Raw genomic sequence first — 18,242 nt, 5'->3', positions numbered from 1 at the left:
CTACATACTGTAAAACTGGATCTTGATCTGGATTTGTGAGTATTCCTATGAGAAGGTAACTGGGTGTAAAAAGAGGGCAGGGAAAGTGTACACTGAGATTTTAAGGCACAGGTGGATCTTCACCAACTGGACGAGAGGTCTGAGTGGATCCAACTCATGTGAATGTTCAGCAGCCCTAACAAAAAATAAACTGCTGGAGGTTTATACAGAGATGGTGTGGCCTATACACACACACACACACACACACAAACACATATACAAATGTACATACACAAATTCACACAGGCACACAAAAACATACACACAAACATAAATGCACATGCACACACACAGAAATACAAATGTGCACACATAAACACAAACACGCAGACAAAACACAAATGCACACATGCAAATCAAATACACACACAAACACAGACACACAAATGCTAACAGACACACCCACAAATGCACACAAGCACACACACACAAACACAATCACACACAGACACACAATTATATATAAACACACACACACATAAGCACATACACACAGATACAAGTTAATTGAGCCCAAATGGTTTGTGCAGCTGTTTAAGTTCTAAATGAGTCTCCTCCTGTCATAAAGCCATACAGTCACTGAGAGCTACAGTCATAAAATAGGCCTTTAGCCCATTATAGAATCATACAGCACAGAAACAGACCCTTCGGTCCAACTGGTTCAAGCATAACAAGATATCCTGAACTGATCTAGTCTCATTTGTCATAATTTGGCCCATATCCTTCCAAACCCTTCCTATTTGTATACCCATGTAGATGCTTTTTAAATGTTGTAATTGCATCCACTTGCGCTATTAGTTCTGACAGTTCATTCAATGCATGCACCACACTCTACATGAAAAAGTTACACTTTAAATCTTTCCTTTCTCACCATAAACCTGTGCCCTCTAGTTTTGGACTGTGCTAAGCTGGGTAAAATACCTTGTCTAATTACCGTAACCATGCCCCCCCACCGTGATTTTATAAACCTCTATCAGGTCAACCCTTACCCTCTGAGGCGCCAGATAAAAAAGCCCCAGCCTATTCACCCTCAAACCCTCCAGTCCCGGTAACATCCTTGTAAATCTTTTCTGAACCCTTTCAGGTCAAACATCTTTCTTACACAGAGACCAAAAATCTTTTCTGAACCCTTTAATCTTTCTTACAATTACATTATTCTGGAGACCAGAATTGAATACAATATTCTGAAGGTATCCATTGCAAGTTATCTTACATATTAAAATCTGCAATATATTTTGCAAAACCGTCACTAATAAATTACTTTTGTGGTGCAGCACAAGTTTTTTTTTGCTGTATAGATGTAAACCACATACATTCTGCAGAGTCTGCATCTACAGGTCTCAATATTTTTAACAACTCCAATAAAACCATAGGATCCCTACAGTGTGGGGACAGGCCATTTGGCCCAACAAGCCCACACCGACCCTCCAAAGAGTAACCCACCCAGACCCATTCCCCAACATTTACCCCGGACTAATGCACCTGATCGACACGTCCCTGAATACTATGGGCAATTTAACATGGCCAATTCACCTAACCTGCACATCTTTGGATTGTGGGAGGAAACCAGAGCAGACACAGGGAGGTTGAGCAAACTCCATGCAGTTGCCCAAGGTGGAGTCGAATATGGGTCCCTGGCACTGTGAGGCAGCAGTGTTAACCACTGAACCACTGTGCCACCTGTGCCATGAGCAGCTATACTCGCAATTCATTTACAAGCTGTAATCACCACATGGTAAAACCCAATTACAATATTTGTCTATAAATGCTGTTTGAAAGAATACACATTTTTGGATCCACATTATGTCAAATGTCAACAATGGGTGTCAGGAAGCATTTTCCATGCAGAATATTTTTGGTAATGATACAGAATCATTGCAGCAACATTCCAAGTCCTTTTCAGGATATTACATGTGTGCCAATGAATTGGCAAGGAGGGTCATGATGCATCAGAATTGGAACAGACCTGATGGATCAGCCAATCCTTTCCTCTCTGTCCCCTCTGACATTGCTAGGTAAACCAACATGGCTGCCAGAATGAGTTTGAGCATTTGGCAGCAGTGTCTATTGACGTCTTAGTCAGCTTTTCCTGACTTGAGATAGTTCATATCATTCCATTAAGGGCTCTTTTTAATGCAATATCTGAGACATGATTTTTTTTCCCTCTGGTATTCTTGAATGTGTGATTGAGAGCGACAGTTTTAGTAGAGTTGTCTGATAATATCTTCATGGGGAGAAATACATGCATCAGTAAGTTTGTTAATACAGCAACACATTTGTTGTGTTGGGTATGAGATACTTGTACGTGAGAAAATATTTTTAACTCTTAACTCTAGATAATGGAACTTCCAGTTGAGTTTATCCTTCCATTTTCTGATGGCATTTGTAGAAATGGGAGGCTCAGTAATTAACACAAGATGCCTGAAAACTTGTTTATTTAAACTATATCAGAGTTTGTTAAACAACCACCTGTGATGAAGGAGCGTCGCTCCGAAAGCTAGTGCTTCCAATTAAACCTGTTGGACTATAACCTGGTGTTGTGAGATTTTTAACTTGATATAGTTTAAGATTTTAAACTTCTTTTCAAATAGTTGAACATTTCAAATTAAATCAATTTTGGATACTTAAATTCTTTATATGTAATACATTGATACTTTTAAACTATAGATGGCTATCCATGTTCCTTCATCAACTATTATGTCTTTAATGATGTCAGCTACAGCTGTAATGTATTTTGAAAACATGGGCAAGAAGAACCTACGAGCAAAATGCATCTTTCGTAAAGTTAAACGTATTCCCTTGCACCACTGCAGTCAGTAACATTCCATGAACACACATCATAAATCAAACTTAGCTAAATAAGTTGGTCACCAACACCTAGTGAGGTTCTGCAAACGTCTTTGGCTAAATAGACCATCAAGGAAGGTATTACTTGGAAGTGCTGACGTCCTTCATTTCACTCATCCACGGACGTGGGCGTCACTGACTGGGCCAGCTTTTATTGCAGTTAAGAGTCAACCACATCGTTGTGGATCTGGAGTCACATGTAGACCATACTGGGTAAGGATGGCAGTTACCTTCCCTAGGAAGGACATTAGTGAACCAGATGGGTTTTACCGACAATCAAGAATGGACACTTATTTCTAGATTATTATTAAATTTAAGTTCCACCATCTGCCAGGGCAGGATTCAAACCCCAGTCCCCAGAACACGACCTGGGTCTCTGGATTATTGGTCTAGCAATAATACTATACGGCCATCGCCTCCCTAGTCAAGTCTTGTCTGCTCCCGTCAAAAGCAATAAGCTGTTCTAATCCCATTTTCCAGCACTTGGCCCATAGCCCTGTTTGCTTTGGCACTACAATTGCATATCTAAATACTTCTTAAATGTGATAAGAGTTTCTGCCTCCACCACCATTATAGGAAATGGATTCCAGATTCTCACCAAACTCTGGGTGAAAAGTGTTTCTTTACATCTCCTGTAAATCTTCTGCCCCTTACCTAAAACCTAAACCCCTGGTCATTGATCACTACACTAAGGGAAAAGTTTATTTCTGTGTAACCTATTGTTGCCCCTCGTAAGTTTACTTATATCTCAATCATGCCCCCTCCTAATCTCCTCTGCTCTAAGCAAAACAGTTTGTCCAATCTTTCTTCAGAACTGAAACTCTCTAGTCAAGGAACTATTGTGATAAATCTCCTTCCCACTCTCTCCAATGCTATCCAATCCCTCCTATTACATGGGTTCCAGAATTGGACACAATACTCTAGCTATGACCAAACCAACATTTCATGAAATTCCTGCATAACCTCCCTGTTCTTAAACTCTGTGTCCTGATTAATAAAGACAAGTATATCATATGCCTTCTTAACCACACTATCCACCTGTCACCACCTGTCACCACCTGTCACCACATCGGGGAGACAGGACGCCTACTTGCAGATCGTTCCAGAGAACATCTCTGGGACACCCACACCCATCGACCCCACTGTCCCATGGCTGAACACTTCAACTCCCCCTTCCACTCCACCAAGGACATGCAGGTCCTGAGCCTCCTCCATCACCAAATCCTTACCACATGACACCTGGAAGAGGAACGCCTCATATTCCGCCTTGGACCCTGCAACCACACGGGATCAATGTGGATTTCAACATCTTCCTCATTCCCCCTCTCCCCACATTATCCCACTCCTAAGCCTCCAACTTGGCACCACCCTCCTGACCATTACCTTTCCAACCTATCACCTTCACCCCCACCTTCATCTACCTATCGTATTTCCAGCTACCTTCTGCCCTAACCCCACCCCCTTCCCATTTATCTCTCAGCCCCTTGGGCCAAAAGCCTCATTCCTGATGAAGGCCTTATGCCCGAAATGTTGATTTTCCTGCTCCTCAGATGCTGCCTGACCTGCTGTGCTTTTCCAGCACCACACTCTCGACTGTCATGATTGCTTAAGGGGTTTGTGTACGTGCACACCTAGGTCTCTCTGATCCTCTGTACCTCCCATTCATCCTTTATTCCATTGTCTTGTTTGTCCTGCCCAATTGCATTGTGGTATTGTGGGCGACATTCAACATTGTATGATGGGAAAAAAAAGGTCAATCCTCAAGTTATAATTCAGTGAGTTAAAAGACAAAAAGGTCAGAAACAACTTTCAGGACCAGGCTGAATGTAAACAAACTCCAGAAGTTTGGTAAAATTTCAGTAATCCTTTTCAAAGCTCCTTGTATATTTCAAACTGCAGATCTCAGCCTAAACAAAGGTCTGTATTATAGGAATAGAGTTATGGAATGACACAAATTATTAATTTTTGTTTAATGTGTTACAGGTGACACACATTCCATGATAACCTGTAATTGCTCAGCATATTTTAAAGTATATAATGTGCTCTGTTTCTTTTGAAAGGGCACAAAACTTGGAAGGGAAACAGGGAATGATCTGGTCCCCTCCTCTTTCCAAGTCTCAGCCAAACTGCTGCAGTATTTACAATGAAGGCTGATTATTGTCAGTCCAACTGATGTTTTGAGTATTGTTGATTTCCTTTGCTCTCACAGATCCCTGCTAAGTAAATTCTGCTATGACAGCATCATCTCACCTTTATCCGAATTGAAGTCCGTTTGTTAGTGACCAGCTCATCTATAATCTCCAATTAAACTATTCTCTGATTTACCACCCCACCAATTCCTGTATCATCTGTGAACATACTCCCAACCCACCGACATTCAAGTCAAAGTCATTTATGTAATAAAAACAGCAAAGACCCAACACTGTGGGACCCCAGTGTACACAGACTTCCAGTCAGAGAAAACTCTCACCATCATGCTCTCCTGCTTCATGCCATATTGCAGATCCAATTTGCCAAATTTCCTTGGATCCAATGGGTTCTTACTTTTGCTGTCAGTCTCCAGTGAGGGACCTTATCAAAAGCCTTGCTGAAGACCAGCTCGACCTCATCAAAAGCATTGCCCTCATCTGCACACCTGGCTGCCTTTTCGAAAAGTTCAATCAACTTGGTCAGACATGACCCCCCTGAGACATGACTATTCTTTATTAATTCAGTCCCTCAGAGTCATTTCCAATAGTTTCCCTTTCACTGAGGTTAGACTGACCAGCCTGTAGGTTCCTGGTTTATAGAACATAGGACATAGAACATAGAAAAATACAGTGCAGTACAGGCCCTTTGGCCCTCGATGTTGTACCGATCCAAGCCCACCTAACCTACACTAACCCATTATCCTCCATATGCCTATCCAATGCCCATTTAAATGCCCATAAAAAGAGGGAGAGTTCACCACTGCTACTGGCAGGGAATTCCATGAACTCACGACTCGCTGAGTAAAGAATCTACCCCTAACATCTGTCCTATACCTACCACCCCTTAATTTAAAGCTATGCCCCCTCGTAATAGCTCACTCCATACGTGGAAAAAGGTTCTCATGGTCAACCCTATCTAAACCCCTAATCATCTTGTACACCTCAATCAAGTCACCCCTAAACCTTCTTTTCTCCAATGAAAACAGCCCCAAGTGCCTCAGCCTTTCCTCATACGATCTTCTTACCATACCAGGCAACATCCTGGTAAACCTCCTCTGCACCCCTTCCAGTGCCTCCACATCCTTCCTATAGTATGGCGACCAAAACTGCACACAATACTCCAGATGCGGCCGCACCAGAGTCTTACACAACTGCAACATGACCTCAGGGCTCTGGAACTCAATTCCTCTTCCAATAAAAGCCAGTACGCCATATGCCTTCTTCACCGCCCTATTTACCTGGGTGGCAACTTTCAGAGATCTGTGTACATGGACACCAAGATCCCTCTGCTCATCCACACTACCAAGTATCCGACCATTAGCCCAGTACCCCGTCTTTTTGTTACTCTTACCAAAGTGAATCACCTCACACTTACCCACATTGAACTCCATTTGCCACCTTTCTGCCCAGTTCTGCAGCTTATCTATATCCCACTGTAACCTGACACATCCTTCCTCACTGTCAACAACTCTACCGACTTTCGTATCATCCGCAAACTTGCTCACCCAACCTTCTAACCCCTCCTCCAGGTCATTTATAAAAATGACAAACAGAAATGGTCCCAAAACAGATCCTTGCAGAACACCGCTAGTGACGGCACTCCAAGATGAACTTTTACCATCAACTACTACCCTCTGTCTTCTTCCAGCCAGCCAATTCCTAATCCAAACCTCCAACTCACCCTCAATGCCATACCTCCGTATTTTTTGCAGTAGCCTACCATGGGGAACCTTATCAAACGCCTTACTAAAATCCATATACACCACATCTACCGCTTTACCCTCATCCACCTCCTTAGTCACCTTCTCAAAGAATTCAATAAGGTTAGTGAGGCACGACCTGCCCTTCACAAAACCATGCTGACTATCCTTGATCACATTATTCCTATCCAGATGTTCATAAATCCTATCCCTTACAATTCTCTCTAAGACTTTGCCCACAACAGAAGTGAGACTCACCGGCCTATAGTTACTAGGGTTATCCCTACTCCCCTTCTTGAACAAGGGAACCACATTTGCTATCCTCCAGTCTTCTGGCACTACTCCTGTAGACAATGAGGACATAAAAATCAAGGCCAATGGCTCTGCAATCTCCTCCCTTGCTTCCCTTCGCTTTCTCCTTCGCTGAAAAATGGTACCACAATTGATTGCCCCCCAGTCCTCTGGCACCTCTCCTGTGGCCAGAGAGGAAATAAATCTTTTTGGGAACAGCTCAGCTAAGTCCTGAATACTTCACCTCATTATATGAATTCTTCATTCACTTGGGTGTTTATCTAGCTTCTCTTAAATACATCTATATTACTCCTAGAGTTGGCAATTTATTTTCACCACTTGTGCAATGTGGGTGGCAAAGGTTGGGCCAACATTTATTGCCCATTCCTAGTTCCCCTTGAAAATGTGGTGAGCTACCATCTTGAACTGCTGCAGTCTGAGTGCTGTAGGTTGACCCACAGTACCGTTAGGGAGAACATTTCAATATTTTAATCCAATGGCACTGAAGGGAATGATGACATATTTAAAAGTCATGATGGTGAGTGGCTTGGAGGGGAACTTGCAGCTGGTGGTGTTCCCATGTATCTGCTGCTCTTGTTTCTCTAGATGGAAGTGGTCATGGGATTGGAAGGTGCTGTCTGAGGATCTTTGGTGAATTTCTGCAGTGCATCTGATACATAATACACGCTGCTGCTACTGAACATCAGTGGTGGAGGGAGTGGATGCTTGTGGATGTGGTACCAATCAAGCGGACTGCTTTGTCCTGGAAGGCTTCTTGAGTCTTGTTGGAGCTGCACCCATCCAGGCAAGTGGGGAGTATTCCAGCCCACTCCTGACTTGTGCCTTGTAGATGGTGGACAGACCTTTGGGAGTCAGGAGGTGAGTTACTCACCGCAGTATCCCTAGTCTCTGACCTGCTCTTGTAGGAGAAAGTGAGGTCTGCAGATGCTGGAGATCAAAGTTGAAACTTTATTGCTGGAACAGCACAGCAGGTCAGGCAGCATCCAGGGAACAGGAGATTCGACGTTTCGGGCACAGGCCCTTCTTCAGGAATGAGCAGAGAGTGTTCAGCAGGAGAAGATAAAAGGTAGGGAGGAGGGACTTGGAGGAGGGGAGTTGGAAATGTGATAGGTGGAAAGAGGTCAAGGTGAGGGTGATAGGTCGGAGTAGGATGGAGGCGGAGAGGTCAAGAAGAAGACTGCAGGTCAGGAAGGCGGTGCCGGGCTGGAGGGATCCGGCTGAGACAAGGTGGGGGGAGGGGGGATGAAGAAACTGGTGAAGTCCAAGTTCATCCCCTGCGGTTGGAGGGTTCCCAGTCGGAAGATAAGACGCTCCTCCTCCGACCGTCAGGTTGTTGTGGTTTGGCGGTGGATGAGTCCAATGACCTGCATATCCTCGGTGGAGTGGGAGGGGGAGTTGAAATGCTGTGCCACAGGTTGGTTGGGTTGGTTCGTCCGGGTGGCCCAGAGGTGCTCTCTGAATCGCTCCGCAAGTAGGCGGCCTGTCTCCCCAATATAGAGGAGGCCACACCGGCTGCAGCGGATGCAGTAGATGATGTGGGTGGAGGTGCAGGTGAATCTGTGGCGGATATGGAAGTTTCCCTTGGGGCCTTGGAGAGAAGTGAGGGGGGAGGTGTGGGCGCAAGTGTTGCACCTCCTGCGGTTGCAAGGGAAGGTGCCAGGAGTGGTGGTTGGGTCGGTGGGGGGTGTGGATCTGACAAGGGAGTCGCGGAGGGAGTGGTCTCTACGGAAAGCTGATAGGGGAGGGGAGGGAAATATATCCTTGGTGCTGGGGTCTGTTTGGAGGTGGCGGAAGTGACGGCGGATGATGCGCTGTACATGGAGATTGGTGGGGTGGTAGGTGAGGACCAGTGGGGTTCTGTCCTGGTGGTGGTTGGAGGGGCGGGGCTCAAGGGCGGAGGAGCGGGAAGTGGAGGAGATGCGGTGGAGGGCACCGTCGACCACGTCGGGGGGGAAATTGCGGTCCTTGAAGAAGGAGGCCATCTGTGTTGTACGTATTTTGAACTGGTCCTCCTGGGAGCAGATGCGGCGGAGACGAAGGAATTGGGAGAATGGGATGGCGTTTTTACAGGGGGCAGGATGGGAGGAGGTGTAGTCCAGGTAGCTGTGGGAGTCGGTTGGTTTGTAGTAGATGTCCGTGTTGATTCGGTCGCCTGAGATAGAAACAGAAAGGTCTAGGAAGGGGAGGGAGGAGTCCGAGACTGTCCAGGTGAATTTGAGGTCGGGGTGGAAGGTGTTAGTGTAGTGGATGAACTGTTCAACCTCCTCGTGGGAGCACGAGGTAGCGCCGATACAGTCATCAATGTAGCGAAGAAAAAGATGGGGGGTGGGGCCAGTGTAGTTGCGGAAGATGGATTGTTCCACATACCCTATGAAGAGGCAGGCATAGCTGGGGCCCATGCGGGTGCCCATGGCTACTCCTTTTGTTTGGAGAAAGTGGGAGGATTGGAAAGAAAAGTTGTTCAGGGTGAGGACCAGTTCGGTCAGTCGAAGGAGGGTGTCGGTGGAAGGGTACTGGGTGGTACGGCGGGAAAGGAAGAAGCGGAGTGCTTTGAGTCCTTCGTGATGGGGGATGGAGGTGTACAGGGACTGGATGTCCATGGTGAAGATGAGGCGTTGGGGACCGGGGAAGCGGAAATCCTGGAGGAGGTGGAGGGCGTGGGTGGTGTCACGAACGCTTGTAGGCACTGTGTTTAAATGGCAAATCCAGTTCATAGTCCATTACCCCTACATGTGTACAGCCCTGAAATTTGAGCTCCTTGCAAACTGAAATGGCTTCTCAATGTCAGCCGTGACAAAGACTTCACAATTTTCTGCTCTTAGAGGCTTCCCTCGGTCTTCAGTCATTCCTGATCACTCAGAACTCTCAGTCCTGGTGTAATACTTGCAAATCTGTTGATTCACATCAATGAAGATGCCAACTGTGACCGACAGAATCTTTATGAGATGGCAGATGTGGAGCCAGATTTGATGGAGTGAGTTGGATGAGGTATGAATATATTAGCATTTGTCAAGTGCCCCATTCATGCTCATTGAAATGTTGGATTTAAATAATTCAGCATAACTTCTGACTGGCTTAAATACTGCCTGTGGTGAATTAAGGTGCTGCAGAGTGGGATTTGAACCTCCCAGTTTGAAAGATTAATAGAGGCACCAGCCAGAAGTGTGAGGCTCTTATGCCCAGAGTTCTGGTTGATTGATAAGCTCTTTCACAATTTTGTAAGAGTTCAAACAGTTCTTGAGCTTTCGAGTCATATAGTCTTACGTCATAGAAACAGGCCTTTCAGCCTACCATGTCTATGTTGACCATCAAACGCCAATCTACACTAATCCTATTTACCTGCGCTTCATCCATAGCCTACCATGCTCTGGCATTTGAAGTGCTCATCCAGATACTTCTTAAAAGTTGCAAGAGTGTCTGTTTCCACTATCCTCTCAGGCAGCGTGTTCCATATTTCTCCCACCCTCTAGGTGAAAAACATTTTCCTTCAATCTCCTCCAAACCACTTACTCCTCACCTTAAAATGATGCCCTCTGGTCTTAAACACGTCTGCTATTGGGAAAAGATTCTCATAATCCACCCTGTCCATGCCTCTCATAATGTTGTATAACACGATCAGATACCCACCCTCAGCCTCTTGTGCTCCAGGAAAAACAAACCCAGCTCATTCAATCTCGCCTCATAACTGAGACTTTCCATCCCAGACAATGTCCTGGTGAATTGCCTCTGTACTCTCTCCAGTGCAATCACATCCTTCCAATGATGGACAAACTGAACAGCACACAGTATTCTATCTGTGGCCTAAACAATATTCAACAAATTTGTAACAAGACTTCCTTTCCTCCTATATTCCATGCCTCAACTGATGAAGACAAGCATCTGCTTGGCCTTCTTCACCACCCTGTTTACCTGTGCTGACACCTTCAGGGATCTATTGACTTGTACACCAAGATCCCTTTGCTCCTCAGTACTCCCTACGGACCTACCATTGATTGTGCATATCCTTCCCTTATTAGACCTTCCAAAATGCATCACCTCACACTTATCAGGATTAACTTCCATCTGCCATTGCTCTGATCGATATCTGACTGTAGACTGAGAACATCTTCCTTAGTATCAACAACAGAAGCTATTTTTGTGTCATCTGCTAATTATACCTTCTACATTCACATCCAAGTCATTAAAGGACACAACAAACAGTAAGGGTCCCAGCACCGATCCCTGTGGTACACTGTTGGACACAGGTTTCCAATCACAAAAATAACACTGCACCAACACCCCCTATTTGCAAAACAAATTTGGACCCAGTTTTCCAATTTGTCTTGGATCCCATGGGCTCTTACCTTTTGGTGTGGCCTTTCATGTGGGACTTTGTCAAAGGCCTTACTGAAGTCTATGTAAACCACATCAACTGCATTACCCTCATCAATATATTTAGTGACCTTTTCAAAAATCTCAATTAAGTTAGTCAATTGGATATGCCACAAACAAATCTGTACTGGCTGTACTTACCCAATTCCTGCGTTTCCATTTGTTGAGTAATCCGGTCTCTCAGATTTCTTTTTAATGATTTCCCTCCAATTGTTATCAGACTAACAGGTCTGTAATTCCCTGACCTATCCCTGCTGCCCTTCTTAAACAAAGGAACCACATTAGCTCTCTTCAAGTCATCTGGCACTTCACCTGTGGCCAGCAAAGTATTCCAAATCTGCATTAATGCCCCTGCAATCCCCTCCCATGCCTCCCATTGCACCCTGGGATACATCTCATCAAGCCCTGGAGATCTATCCACCTGCATGCCTGCTAAAACATCTAATACTTCCTCCTTATTAATCTTAATATGTTCTAGAACCTCACCATCCCATATGAAATGTATGATGTCTTTCTTCTTTGTGAATACAGATGAGAAATAATCATTTAAGACTTTAACCATGTCCACTGAGTCCACACAAACATTTCCTCTTTGGTCCCTAATAGACCCCACTCTTACCATGGAAATCCGCTTCCTTTTAATATACTTAGAAAATGCTTTGGGGTTTACCTTGATCTGATCTGCCAACAGTATTTTATGACCCCTCTTTTCCCACCCAATTTATTTTTTAAGCAACCACCACCCCCTCACTCTCTAAACACTTGAAGGGTCTCCACTGTTTTCAGTGCTTCCTGACATATGCTTCTTTCTTTTCCTTTATCCCATTTTTGCTATCCCTTGACATCCAAGGTTTTCTGGACTTGCTGCCCTTGCTCTTCACTCTGAGAGAAAACCTTTGGCCCTGAGTTCTCACTAAATCACTTTGAAGAACTCAACTCTTTCTAAATGTAGACTTATCTGCAAGTAGCTGCTCCTAGTCTATGCTTGCCAGATCCTGTCAAATGACATTGAAATTGGCCTTTCCCCAATATAGACATCCAATCTTCTGCACCTCCTTATCCCTTTCCATATTGACTTTGAAATTTATAGAGTTATGGTCTCTATCTCCAAAATGCTCGCCCACTGAAACTTCAACCATTTGACTGGCTGCATTCCTTCAGATTAGTTCCACACTGAGCCATCTCTAGTCAGACTATCGACGTATTGATGTAAAAAGACCTCCTGGATGCTGGAGGGATAAAACCTAAAAGCTATTGCATTATTTTCTTTGTATAAAACCAGTCAACACTGACCTTTCACATTTTAATTATAACCGTGTAAAATGTAAAATAATTACAGATAGCAATTGATAATATTATTCAGCTGCTTTAATTGACAAACATTGTTTAATATACAGTTATAGCCTCACAATACATAGCCTGATTGATGTATATACATCTCCTGTGGCATTGTACTGGGGAATTCTGGACCTAATGTAATCTTCTGGTAATGATGGATTAGGAAAAGGCTTGAACATTTAATTGAAGTGTGAACCATTTACCTGGGTGGATTCCATTAGAACATGGGAATTTATCATAGATATGTATCTTGTCTGTTGCAAAGGTGAAGAATAAATATACTTGAAGACTTATAGTCAGTAACAGTCTGCAATTGTATTTCAATGTTATTTGTTCTATTATTATCTGGGGTCTGTGCTGATCTTGGTTTGTGGATCTACTGCACAGCAGTAAGCTTGTATGCTTCGCTCTGTCTAAACACCCAATGATCTGTATATCCTTGTTTGTTATCAGCAGACTGTACCACTCGCAAAAGAAAAATTGTCACTGCACTTAAATACATGTGACCACAAATGAATCAAATCAAATCAGTGGAATAAGTCTTAACCGTTTTTTGATATATCGATATCTGGTGTTCTGTAAAATATTTGCTCTCAAAGGTTGAAGATCTCAAATCATTAATTTTCAGAAACAGTTATGACGCACCTTGGAAATATTTCGATCAAGGTGTGGAGGAAAATGCAGAAGGTTGGCACTCGGTAATGATGCTCATTTAACAAGCTGGTGCAAACACGATGGGCCAAATAGCCTCATAGCGGACAGCTGGAACTGACAACCGGAAGCGGCAGAGACAAACCACTACAAATGCTGGAGGAAACAACACAGAAGCGCTTCACAGGAGGCTCCCAAGGACTGAGGATGTCACCTAGCCAGGGGACGAAACGTCTGCAACACAAATTCCCAGCTCGGCGAACAGAACCGCAACAACGAGCACCCGAGCTACAAATCTTCTCACAAACTTTGAACCTCATTCTATACTGTACCAATTCTGTGACTCTGGTTGCTGGAAAGAAGAATTGACCCTTATGAAGATGATTGTTAGAGTATGGTCAAAGCTGATTCTGAAAAATCACTTTACCCACCCCCCACCCCCATGAGCCACTTGGCATGATCAAGCCTTGAGATAGCAAGTGACTTGTGGCTATTAAAATGACAGCTGCAGAAGGAAAGCATCAAAGTCTGTAGAATGTCAGGCACCAGGACTTCATGCAATTTCAGATCTTTGCAGATCGATGCAAGGTCACTTACGACAGCAACCTGAACATGAACACAAAGATAAAATTGAGGCTATTTCAGTAATTAGGGGTCACAAGTTGGAGATGGTCAGCGAGAGAACTAGGAGTGGGATGAGGAGAAACCTCTTTACTCAGACAGTTGTTAGGATTTGAAATACGCTGCCTGGGAAAGTGGTGGAGGCAAATTTCATAGGAGGTTGCAAGGATATATATTTAGAAGTGATAAAGTTACAAGGGGTATGGAGATAGGACTGGAGAGTGGGACGAGGTGGATAGCTCTTTCAGGAGTCAGTACAGACACAATGGGTCAAATGGCCTCCTCCTGTACTGTAAAATTCTATGATAATAAATTATGTAAAGATGTGCAGTCCAACGGGACAAACTAAGCTGACAGTCTATTGCAACTGAAAGAAAGAAGACCTACTGTTCGAGAAACTAGGTAGATTAGATTAGATTCCCTACAGTGTGGAAACAGGCCCTTTGGCCCAACAAGTCCACACCGACCCTCTGAAAAATAACCCATCCAGATCCATTTCCCTCGGACTAATGCACCAAACACCATGGGCTATTTAGCATGGCCAATTCACCTGGCCTGCACATCTTTAGACTGTGGGAGGAAACTGGAGCACCCGGAGGAAACCCGTGCAGACAGGGGGAGAATGTGCAAACTCCACACAGACAGTCGCCCAAGGCTGGGATCAAACCTGAGTCCCTGGTGCTGTGAGGCAGCAGTGCTAACCACTGAGCCACCGTGCTGCCCAACGTTCCTTCATCTTGGCTGAAACAGGTTAATTACTGGACTGGTAACCCCCTATAACAGCAGGATTTGCAACATTTCATATGGCACCAACCCCTTGACTGTTGAATGGTCCTGACAGATTACACACAAGTTTTATTGTTGAACTTCACCTTCAAGGGGATGAGAGTGTGAGACCAGCTGTCGAGGATATTTCAAACCTTCCATAATTCCAACCTGAAAGACAGGAGGTTGTGGAAAAGAAGGGAATTATAAAGGAAGTGACAACTCCCACAGACTGGATTAGTGTCACAGTACCAGCGAGACAACTGGGAAAACAGAGCATGCACAGATCCACACAATCTCAATAAAGCAGGGGCTCAGTGGTTAGCACTGCCACCTCACAGCACCTGGGACCTGGGTTCGATTCCCGCCCTCAGATGACTGTCTGTGTGGAGTTTGCATATTCTCCCTGTGTCCGGCCATGCTAAATTGCCCATAGTGTCCAGAAATGTGCAGGGGAGGTGACGTAGCATGGTTACAGGGATAGGATGGGGGACTGGGGCTGGAGCTGGGTGGGATAGTCTTTGGAGCGTCAGTATGGATTCAATGGGCTAAATGGCCTGCTTCCACACGTAGGGATTCTATGATCATACAATTCCTGGAGGGGATCTCACTACCTCATACCAACTGCTTATGGAAATTCTGCCACAACTTGCCCAGGTGAAAGTCTTTGCTGCTGTCAATGTGAAGGATGGGCACTAGCACGCAAAGTTGAATAGAAGCAGCAGTTTTCTGATTAGGTAAATAATAATCCAGAACACCAAGCTAATGTGCTATGGAATATGGTTTCAAATCCCACCATGAAGTGAATTCTAGAAAAATATGGAATTGGAAAGTTAGTCTAATGGTGACCATCGTCATAAAAATCCATGTGGTTCAGTAATATCCTTTAAGGAAGGAAACTTCTTGTCACATGTATCTGCTCTCTTGGATTCCAGACCCATAGCAATATAGTAGACTCTTAACTGGCCTCTGTGCAATTAGAGCTGAAAATGTGTTGCTGGAAAAGCGCAGCAGGTCAGGCAGCATCCAAGGAGCAGGAGAATCGATGTTTCGGGCATGAGCTCTTCTTCAGGAAAGGGCTCTCCTTGGATGCTGCCTGACCTGCTGCGCTTTTCCAGCAACACATTTTCAGCTCTGAAATCCAGCATCTGCAGTCCTTACTTTCTCCTCTGGGCAATTAGAGACAGGCTATTAACACTGGCCTGACCAGTAACATCCATGTCCCATGAATGTATATTTTGGGTGCCATTTTGGAGGCTCAACTGCTTTGGATGAGTAAAATCGTGGGCAACATGAGAAAGACAATGGAGTGGAACCTATTGTGGGTGTGATCTATCAGTCGATCGATGTGGAGATACAATGGACGTAGCCATCACAGAGCACGAGGAGAATCTAGTGAGGCTGTCACCTCAGCAGATGAACTGAACAATAAGACAAAGAAACTGAAGATGACTGACTTCAATCGTATGGCTCATGCCCTTTACAACTAAAGAGGTTGGTTCCAATCATGAAAAGAAAACAGATGGGAGGATGGTTCAATTATGCCAGCCAGATTCTTTTTTGCCAGCAGAGTGTAAAATTTTACACCAGAGGTATTGGGACAGAAAACAGGAAGTCAAAAAGTGTGGCGCTGGAAAAGCACAGCCCGTCAAGCAGCATCGCAGGAGCAGGAGAGTCGACGTTTCGGGAATATGTGCCTGAAACGTCAACTCTCCCGATCCCCGGATGCTGCCTGACCGGCTGTGCTTTTCCAGCGCCACACTTTTCAGTTTTCATCTCCAGCATCTGCAGTCACTTCCATTCACATCCAATAACTAGTGACAACAGCATCAATGCTGACAACATTGATCTCAGCAACAAAAGTTACCCAGCAAATCAGGGCTTGGAGCAGCCCTGATGAAAGAAGAACAGCCAGTAGTATTTGCACCCAGCCTGTTAATGGAAACTAAAATAAACCCAATGCACTGACCAGAAAAGCGTGCAAGCCCGTTGTGTTTTATTGTTATATATCCTTCTTCACTACCATCTGTTTCCTTTGCTAGCCAAAGCAATGTTTCCTTTTATTCTTTATTTACACAGAGCCTTGATGGTGGTCTTTTCTTGTTTTTGCTGAAGTGGGAACCAGATGCTTGTAACTGTTTGTACAGGTATATTGAGCTTAACCCCCTCCCCTCACAGCACCTTATCTATTTGTCTGTAACATCTACCATTGTTTGCGGGCACATTTCATTTTTGACTGCACATTTTAGCTAACGCAAAAACAATTATATATTTCCTTCACATAGTTTTCATTCTTGTTGACTCAGCTCTTGGCTGAAACAGTTACACACTGGTGTGAGTTCATTTACCTTGCATAAGTAATTATAATTGCAGAAGTAACACTGCTTTACCTATATCCCACATGCGCACCTAGGGCAGACACAGGGAGAATGTGCAAACTCCACACAGACAGTTGCCCAAGGCTTGAATCGAATCCAGGTTGAGGCAGTAGTGCTAACCACTGAGCCACTGTGCTGCCCTATTATGCATGCTTCTGAACCTCTGTCAATGATATTTAGATAGTTTTTTCTGATTGACACTTTGATATGGTTGTAGGAAGAACAGGAAGGTTTGTGCATGTGTATTCGACATACTTTCAGCAATTTTATATTTATTGTATGGCTCATTGGTTATGTATATAACACATACCAGGTGATTTGACATGAGTTGATATGAAAGCCATAACGGGCCATGAGGGAAAGGAGAGGTAAAAGGTGAGGTCTAGAGGTTCTAACATCAATCAAAGACAACCAGTTAATGCCAGAGAACTGAGGTGGGTCTTCTAAACAGTTCGTCTGGGGTTGCATTGCTGCTGAAATGCTACTTTTGGGTTTGGCGGGCCATGTTTGCACCCTCCCTTGGCCAAAATCCAACCTTGTGGCGAGTTCAGTCAGTCAGAATACTGATTGAACTATCCACCCTAATAACCAAACACTGACCTCTGTAATCTTTACAGCATTCATGTGAATTGTAGGTGTCTGTTTGTCCCATCTGAAATGTCATGAGGTTCTCTTTAGCTTGAAGGTCATTATAGCATTGCATTTGGGTGATGTGGCCTTTAAGCCCATTCCTCTGTTCAATTCCTTGAAGGAGGTGTTCCAGTGTCACTACAGGAATAATGACTGTTTTCCCTTTGAATAAGATACTATTCTAGACAGCGTCATCATTTCTCTCTTACAGGAACGGATGTATGCTTGATGGTTTCAGGCCACCTTTTCGACACAACTTCATGTAAGACTCGAAGAGTTGCACCTTGTTGTGTAATTTGCTTAATATGATCAAGTTACTTGTCCTTCAGATTCAATGCTCTGCTGGTTCGATGGTCCATTGAGCTGTTGCTTCCTGTTGGAACCTGGAAAGTTTCACATCC

Source organism: Chiloscyllium plagiosum, unplaced genomic scaffold (genome assembly GCF_037043375.1).
Source record: "Chiloscyllium plagiosum isolate Xiang-an unplaced genomic scaffold, Cpla_swu_hap1 HiC_scaffold_22, whole genome shotgun sequence".
NCBI lineage: Eukaryota > Metazoa > Chordata > Chondrichthyes > Orectolobiformes > Hemiscylliidae > Chiloscyllium > Chiloscyllium plagiosum.
Note: the sequence above shows the minus strand (reverse complement) of the source record.